Source organism: Nerophis lumbriciformis, linkage group LG17 (assembly GCF_033978685.3).
Source record: "Nerophis lumbriciformis linkage group LG17, RoL_Nlum_v2.1, whole genome shotgun sequence".
Lineage (NCBI taxonomy): Eukaryota > Metazoa > Chordata > Actinopteri > Syngnathiformes > Syngnathidae > Nerophis > Nerophis lumbriciformis.
The window spans coordinates 20,256,377-20,266,124 of NC_084564.2; the positions used below are offsets into that span (position 1 = coordinate 20,256,377).

Genomic DNA, 9,748 nt, shown 5'->3' on the forward strand with positions numbered 1-9,748 from the left:
CGCACAATACCAAGGGGAGGAGAAGTGGTATTTGAATTGTGCCTTAGTCTAAGATTAGATCTGACCGATCTAAGTCTATTAGTGTGAACTGATGAAGCCTTCTTAAATGAGAGGCAAAAGGTCTTCTAAGACAAACCAAACAGTCCATTTGGGATCGACAGAATGCCCCGAGAATACAATGACCTGGACAATTGAGAGCACCATAAACATTCATAATTGAAATTAATGTCAAAGAGTGTAAAAAAGTACTTTCAATTGTCATATGCACAATTCAATGAAAGTATTTTCTGCTTGGATTTGAACATTGTCATTGTTGAGGCCTGTCCCACATCTGCTGGGAGATTATTCCAGATTTTAGAAGCATAAAACTGAAACAAAACCTCACCATAATTAGTCTTGACTCTAGACACCAGTAGGAGACCACTCCCTGATAGTAGGAGACCACTCCCTGATGTTCTCAGAGGTCGAGATTGTTCAAATGGTTCTAACATGTCAGAGATGTACTTTGACACAAGACCATGTTTGTAGACAAGCAGAGCTGTTTTAAAGTTGATTCTCTGAGCAACAGGAAGCCAGTGCAGTGACCTAAGCACTGGACTAATATGGTCATAATTCCTGGTTCTAGTCAAGACTCGAGCAGCAGCATTATGGACGTACTGCAGCTTCTTCACAGCTCGTTTAGTGAGCCCAGTGAGAAGGTCATTACAGTAGTCTAACCTGCTAGAGACTAGGGATGTGCGTATCGATCCTGTGGTATCGATATATCGATACTCACACGCTACTCATTTGGCATCACTTTTCTGAAAAAAGTATCGATATAAACCAAAAAACGGCGTGTGGGGGTGCAAGCATCACTTTCAGATGTTTTTGATTACTTACTTAACTTACTATGTGCTGGGACACCCCTGTACCTGGCAGAGTATAGAGCTGGCCCAGTCACGTCACAGGAGACAGCGAATGAGCGTTGTCAACGTGCAACACACACACAGCCAGCCGACAGCGATGCAGCCAGGCCAGGAGGTCAGCACGGCCACGGATGCGTGAGCCGGAGGAAAGGAAAAGCCAGAGACGCGATAATGGCAGACAAGAAAAGAAGCGTGGTGTGGTGTTATTTTTCACCAGTAGACAAAGCCACGGCGCGGTGCGAACTGTGTGGCACTTGTTTGTCACAGCAACACCAGCAATTTATTTAAACGTATGAAGACCACACATCCCGAGAGCCACAGTGAGATGGTAAAAAGACAGGCTCACGCTGCAGTGAAAGAACCTGCACCGCCACCCGCAGCCCGGCAGAAGACCCTGCACGAAAGTCTGCAAAAAAGCCAAGTGTATCCAGGTAGCCTACAGACAGTTAGCGTCCGACTTTTGACAGTGTAGTGATAAAGTCTATAAATATTCCGATCACAATCTACTAATAACAGACACTTCAGGTGAAGGGGGAAATTATATCCAGTGTTGTCCAATTGTTGACTTAAAACAGGCATTGTTTTTTGTTTTTTTTTAGTAATGTTTACTGAATATTTTTGTTTAAATTATTATCCTAAATTCAAATAATTTCCACACAGGGGAATTTACTGTTAGTTGAAAATTGCTTGAGTACAAGATAAGAAAGAGATAAAATGTGGAGATTCTTCATCTTTGCATTACAGTTTTATTTTTTTCCAAGAAAATCTTGAAATATATGATTGAATTGATTTTGGTTTTAATCTGTAACATGGTTTCTTACATTTCGAAAACATTAGCCTATTTCATATTTCATTAATTGCTAGTTATATCACAAACTTTAAAAAAATAATTGCAGCTTCTTGCGATTCGGATCTGACAGTTAATTGGAAAACCCTAATATCTAATTAAATCCTTAATATCTTTTATAACAAATACATTTTATCTTCCCTATTGTGACATGAAAATGTTATTCTTTTCAGATGAGTCTCAAAGAGCACGTGAGATCACAACAAGCCTTGCCAAAATGATTGTGAAGGACTTGCAACCCATTTCAATAGTAGAGGACCATGGTTTCCGGCATTTTATGAAGGTGGTTGATCCTCGATACCAGATCCCTAGTCGGAAATCCATGATGACAGGTGAAATTCCCAAACTGTACGAGCATGCACAAAAAACAGTAAAGGACTCCATGCAATCAGCAAGCAGTGTGGTTTTAACAACCGACATGTGGACTGCAAGAACCACTGAAGGTTATTTGACTCTGTCAGGACATTTTATTGACAAAGACTGGCAGATGCAGTCTTGCAATCTTGCAACAATCCATGTAGCTGTGCAGCACACAGCAGACAATATATCTGAACTCTTCAAAAAAACAACTGATGAATGGGACATCACCAGTAAGGTTCATGCGGTTGTTACAGACAATGGAGCCAATATGGTCTCTGCTGTGCGTAAAACTTGTTGGAAACATGTTCCTTGTTTTTCTCACACACTCAACCTCATTGTGAAGGACTCCATTAAGGCTGACACAAGTCTTGAGTCCAGCTTGGAAAAATGTAGTGCCATTGTTCGTTTCTTCCATCACAGCACCAGAGCAACTGACAAGCTAAAAGAAGTACAAAATCAGTTGAATTTACCACAGCATAAACTAACCCAAGCAGTGGATACTAGATGGAACTCTGTGTTGTACATGATTGACAGACTGTATGAGCAACAACAAGCCATCACAACAACACTTTGTCTTCTTGGGAGAAACAACATGTGCCTATGTGATGAAGAATGGTCCCACATCAGGCAGGCCATTGATGTCCTCAGGCCTTTTGAAGAGGCCACCAAGGAGGTTTCAGCAGAGCAGTATGTCACGATTTCCAAAGTCATACCTCTGGTCTGTCTTCTTCTCCAGAAAGTAACCACATCTGCTGACCAGGGTAACAGTCTGGCTTCACAACTTGCTGCACAATGCAAGCGAACGTTCCAAAACATTGAACACAACTACACTCTTGCAGCCAGCACCTTTTTGGACATTCGCTTCAGAAACATTGTGTTCAGTAATTCTGCAAATGTGTAGATGATTAAATCACGGATCATCACAGAAATGCAAGCCCTGGCCTGCGCTGAAACACAGTCAACGAGACATGAGGCCGCCGCGACTGCATCAACTGTGACACAAGAGTCACCTGCTGAGTGCTCATCATCCAAGGGAATATGGCAGGAGTTTGACAGTCGTGTTCTGGCTTTTCAGAGCAATCGCACAGCAAACACAGATGCGTATGTTGAAATGAGAAGATACATGGAGGAAAAGGTGATCCCAAGGAGTGAGGACCCTTTGGTTTGGTGGAAAAAAAATGAAACCACATTCCCAATGCTGAACAAAGTTGCGAAAAAATACCTTGGAACTATTGCAACGTCTGTTCCAGCAGAGAGACTCTTCTCTAAGGCCGGAGAAATAATCAGCCAGAGGCGTAATCGTATCAAAGCAGAAAACGTGAACATGTTACTTTTCCTGAACAGCAATCTGAGACTTCAGTAAAGTGTGACGTGTGATGACATATCTCGAGCACACTAAAGGTGTGATGGTGTCAGACATGTTTGTAGATAATTTTTCCAAGTTCATTTTCTCAGGGAACTGTCTTTCGTATGCAGGTTTATAGGACAAGGAAATCCTAGTTTATTGTGATAAGGAAAGTATTGACTTTGCTTCAGAGAAGTGTTATAAGTTTACTTCCACAAAGAGGTTTGAAACATAACATTGTTATGAATAATTGTTTTTTTAAGGTTTTTCTACCAAGACTTTTTTTTTGAGAAATAAGAAAAGTGAAAATGTGTATATTTTTGTTTATATTTAATTTATTTTTCATATTTATGTTATTTATTTTAATGTTATTTTAATTATATATTGACCATAATAAATGTGGTATAAATGTTCTGTATTTGTCTTGTGAGTTGTCTTAAATAATAACAATAGTAATAATATTTTTGACTGAAAAGAATTGCCAATAAGAAATTAATGGTATCGGTATCGGTATCGGTATCGATGAAAATGCAAGAAAAAGTATCGGTATTGTATCGAATCCTAAAAGTGTGGTATCGCCCATCCCTACTAGAGACAAAGGCCTGGATTAGTATTTCTAAGTCATTATGACATTTATTTTAGCAATATTTTAGGTGGTAAAAAGCTGCTGATGTTATTGACTTAACGTAGCTTTTAAAATTCCATTATTATTTCTAGATTTCTAAACTGATTATTGGGTTTCAGGGAGAGGGCCTCAAGATGACTAATAATGGTTTAGCTTTGCTTTTGTGGGCCACAGACAATGATTTAAATGTTGTCTAAGCAGAAAAAAATGTTTTGCATCCACACAGTAAAGCGATATTTTTTTTTGTCAAAATCGGATTTGGAAATGATAATTCTTGCATTGACTATTATAACTCTGTTTTCACTTGTTTCAACAAGCCAACTCTAAAGAGACTTCAGACTGTGCAGAATGCGGCTGCCAGCCTTTTGACCGCTGCACCCAGAACAGCCCACATTACCCCCATTCTATCAAGTCTTCATTGGCTTCCTGTCAAATTCCGCACAGAGTTTAGGATTTTACTTCTGACTTTCCGCGCGTTGCCTGGTGGGGCCTCTAAGTATATCGTTGATTTCATGTGCCCTTATACTTCAGGGCGCGCAGCCTTTTGTCTTCAGGCCAGGGTCTCCTAAAGATCTCAAAAAACATTTTAAAACCCGAGGAGACCTGACGTTCCAGGCTGTAACCCCCAGACTCTGGATCGACTTGCACCAGTCCCTACGTAAGTCTTTGCTTTTTAGAAAAGCTTTTAGTTAATGGAGTTCTTAACTTTTATTTTTATTATCCACTTTTTTATAAATGTTATCCGTTTCATGTCTGTTGTTTTAATTTAAATTGTTGTTTTAATTCACCTTTGTTTTGTACAGCAGTGATTTTTATCTGTGAAAAGTGCTTTATAAATACAATGTTACTTACTTACTAATCTATTCGATGCAGCGACAAAGTGAATCAACGGGCAGACTTTCACCTGCCGTCGGTGACACGTAGATCTGAGTGTCATCTGCATAGTTGTGGTAGGACACATTGAAGTTGAACAATGGGGGTCCCAGAATCCAGCCACGAATTAACCAACAATATACAATCAGTATTAGGTAGTTAAAATGCCAGGAGATATTCAATAATAAATATACCTGTATGCACTGTGCAATTCTCTAAACATAATTGATGCTATTGTGACTATCCTTTGTTTTTGTTGGGTGTTACAATTGATGAACATTTGACATGGCAATCCCAAATTAATGTTACAAAGGTTAAAACCTCTAAAACTATTGCTACTTTACACAAAGTGAAATAATTTCTGAATCAAAAAGCATTGTATATTTTGTATAATTCAATGATTGTTCCATATCTAACATATTGCCAGTACATTGTGCCTGTAAAACATATGTAAACCTTCTGCAGAAGAGAGCCATAAGAATCATTGCTGGAGATGCATGCAGGGAATCTACGAATCCAATATTCAGTCGAACCTATTGAAATTCTATGAACTGGTGGCATCATGTACTAAGCACATGCAACAATTCTAGCAAACAACATTCCAAACAGATTTGTAAAAAGAGAAAGTAATTCTAATCTAAAAGAAACGGTCCGTGTACCTTCCGTTCATTCTATTTCCAATTCTTAAATGCAAATCAAAACAGACATTCCCGGCCATTTTTTCTAATTTCATTTCTGAAACAAAAGTTGGACAACTATTTAATGACACTATTTTTAAAAAGGACTCCTGCTGAACAAAGTTTTCACCGTTATGCTAAAAACATGCTAAACGCAAAGGAAAAACTAAAATACTGCTTTCGGTTCAATTTGTCATCGCACAGATAAATACGCATTTTTTCATTTTGGATAAACATGAATTGCATTTGTGTGTTTATCTGGAAAAATAAAAATATATAAAAGGAAAACAGCGCAATATAAAATATTATGGCAATATTTTAATGAAAATCAACCCTTTTTTGTTTGTTTTCAAATCTGCCGTATATAGTAAAAATCGAAAAACGGCCCTAACTTTGTTTTTTGATTTGCGTTTCAGAATTGGAAATAGAATAAATGGAAGGTACACGGACCAGGAACTGAGATCTTTAATATATTTAGTTTTAGAACAGTGACAATGGAAATAAGTATTTCATCCAGAGGAGTTAGTTTATGGAACAAACTTGATAGTGGAATAAAACAATGTAACTTCCGGTCTGTATTAAAAAAAAAAACATGTAAAAATCATAATGATGAAAAGATATGACTGAGTAAAATTATGCCTTCATTATTGGTTTATTTGTTGTAAAATGAAAATATGACTTTGTAACCAATATTGAAAGTCAGTTGTTGTATTTGTGAAAATAAGGGGCAGATGTTATACGTTTTTAACTTTTTTCTGCTCCTTTTCATTCATAATGTACTTTAATCTTATGTTGATTGTTTTATTGAATTTTTTTTCCTTTGAATTTTTTTATGAACAGAATAAATAAATGAACTTAACTAAACATACATATTGATACTTTATGTCAGCACTTTCCCTTGCTTTAAAATGGACAAATGTTTCATAGTTATTGTTTTGTAGCATCTCAATGAGCAGCACAGTTAAAGTTAAAGTTAAAGTACCACTGAGAGTCACACACACACGAGGTGTGGTGAAATTACCCTCTGCATTTGACCCATCCCTTTGTTCCACCCCTTGTTCCACCCCTTGGGAGCGGAGGGGAGCAGTGAGCAGCAGCGGTGGCCGCGCTTGGGAATCATTTTGGTGATTGAATCCCCAATTTCAACCCTTGATGCTGAGTGCCAAGCAGGGAGATAATGGGTCCCATGTTTATAGTCTTTGATATGACTCGGCTGGGGTTTGAACTCACGACCTACCGATCTCAGGGCGGACACTCTAACCACAAGGTATGAACACATTATTCTGAATGAATTAGTCATCTTAATTATTGAAGGCACATGCCTAAAAATATTTTAAACTCAAAGCTAATGACTAAATTATAGAGTCACTGAATACGCCTCATAATCCGATTAGTTGACTAATTGTTAAGATAGTCGATGACTATCAAATTAGTTGCAGGCCGAGTGCCCATAAGGCAAATAACTGCAAACGTAACAATAAATAATGACGGTTAATTGGCTGCATAAATAAATTAGCCACTTACCTACAGAGAGCAGCAGGAGAGAGGTCTTCCAGGAAGTACATGAGGAACTGCCCACAAACTAATAAAACTGCTATACACACAATATGGTAGTCTAGTTTTATCAAGTGGTGCTCCAAGTGGTGATAGGCTAATAAGACCTTGGTAGAAACGAGACCACACACTCATTTCTATTAGGCAGTGAAGAACGACTTAATCCTGATACAATTTGATTAAGTATCTACGGTTTTAGATGTGAGTTGAAAAAAATGATCCAACTAAATGTTAAATTTGCAGTCAGTCGTGTGTGGCTTTATGATATTACAGTACAATTAAACTTGTTTCACAATTCAAGGTTTTTATTGGCCGTGTACGCATAAAGTTATAGTCCCCAGGCATACTGGAATCCTCGTGCAGTTATGTTTGAGTCAGCAGAATTGCAAAAAGTACAACAATGCTAATCAAAAGTTCAGAGATATACATCAAATACAAAAGCGCTACAGAGAGATGTGTACACAGTTTTAAATATTAAACAAAGGTAAATTTGCAAGTAGATGTCAGGTTATATATTGCACAAGTATTTACACGGTTAAAAACAAAACACTTGAACCTAACAATCAACTAAGTCCAATTAAAGTAAATTAAAGGGTTTGACCAAGTGATACTGTGCAGCTGGCATGTTATTTTTTAACAACATTCTACATTGCAATGTTGTAATCAGGCAAGACTCAAGGACTAGTTTGCTTTGGGACCCCAAACACCTGATCAGACTATTGACGACTATGACCGAGCACAGATTCCAATTGGAATATGTTTGCTTCTGGATAGGTTTGTTTGGCTGCACTATTATTTTTTATTTCTGTATTATTAGGCTACAGCATGGGATATTCATCTAGATTGTTTGGGGGGTAACATTTCCAGAAAGCTAAGGGCCCGGGGGCCAAAATTCTTGACTCACTGTAATTCTAATTGTGTATATTCAGTAGAACCAGCAAACTTTTGATTTGTGCCTATTTATTTTGTCAGAGTTACAGGAGTGCTCTGCCGTTTTTTGGGATCCTTTGCAAAAATGCTAGTCAAAGGTCATCTTTATGACAGAATTTTAAGAATCTGCTGCAAAAATGTTACTCACTCACATTTTTTTTTAAAAAACTTGAATAGCCCAAATGATGAAAAAGAGAGGACCTAAAATGGAACCTTGAGGTACACCGCTGATAACGTTTTAACGAAAATAGTTGAACCAATGATTACTGACTGCATCAATAGTAAACAAATCAAAATCACATTACGGGAAAAAAAATGTACTGCCAAAAATGAGAGGACTTAAAGGGGTGCCTTGAGGAATGCCTCAGTTTTGAAAATCATACTGATCAGGGTAAGTTCATGTCATTGTCCAAAAGAACAATAAACAAAATAGCTACTAAATAAACCAGAAGTAACTCAAAAGTAACTTAATACTTAAATAGTTTTTTTTTCACAGAATACCTAATTACTCTTACTCAAGTAATTATTTTGATTACTTTTATTTACTTTTACTTGAGTCTTTATACTCACTACTATGGTTCTCTTACATGGGTACCATTTTTGGCTACTCTACCCACCTCTGACTGTAGAGAAGGCTGATTCTCCGGAATATGCAAAATAGGACTGGTAGTAATATCTCCTGCTGTAAAGCCATCATCATCGGCGGTCACTCGAAGCGAGTATGATGATCCTCCTGGTAGGGGGGTATCCCTTTATTGAGGATGACTGTGTGTGACTTTGTTTAACGTGGGGAGACTGGTGCACAGACAGTCACCACACGATCATTGACAGATCCAGGTCAGGGTCCAGTGGCATGCAATCCAAGACGACTGGGAACCCTTTTCTGCTGCAGCCTTCATCCGCCATCCCAGCCGTTGTGACGCTTCATAGGGTTAGCAATCATCCTCCGCCTGTTCCACCGTTGAGGTCTTGGGTCGTTATTTCCCCATAACTGGGTCCACATGGATGTGGGGGTGTCTTCTTCCGTTGTGGTAGTTCTTACATCTACCGTCTTCCGCCTGCTACGCCGTTGAGGTCTTCACCGTATCCCTGGCTCGGGGGCAGTAAGGTACTAGGCCTTTGCCAAGAGCCACCTGGGGTAACAGTAGTAAAGGGGTTAACCTCCTAGTGCTCCAAGACCCCATAGAGGAGCCTCCACTGCCGGATGCACTTTAACGTCATGCCCAGGACACAACAATAATTACTGGCAGCGGTGGGATTCGAACCCACGCCTCCGAAGAGACTGGAGCCTTAATCCAGCGCCTTAGACCGCTCGGCCACACTACCACACGCTGTTTATTAGCTGCTTTGTGTCTTTTTTTCTTCAGTGGAAGGGTAGGTGCTCTTTTGATATTAAGGGTTGCCAGTGGCAGGCCGTACCTTTCCCACCTAGGCCTTCAGTGATGTCCAGCTTCAATGATTACCTCTCAAAATACCATAATTTATGTCACCTCATGACCATTGCTGGAGAAATTCTATACAGAAACACACTTACGCACTACTGGGCATTGTACAAAATGGGTTATTTTCTGGCGCATTTAAAAATAAAAAAAACGGCATCAGCAATTAAAACGTATCTTATCTGGTACTGTC

General features: G+C 38.8%; 1 non-coding gene across 1 annotated transcript; it reads right to left on the reverse strand.

Moving 5' to 3' along the window:
* Positions 1-9,360: 9,360 nt before the first annotated feature.
* trnal-aag (transfer RNA leucine (anticodon AAG)) lies at positions 9,361-9,442 on the reverse strand. The gene has a single exon. It is a non-coding gene; the product is annotated as a tRNA-Leu (tRNA).
* Between the last annotated feature and the right edge of the window lie 306 nt (positions 9,443-9,748).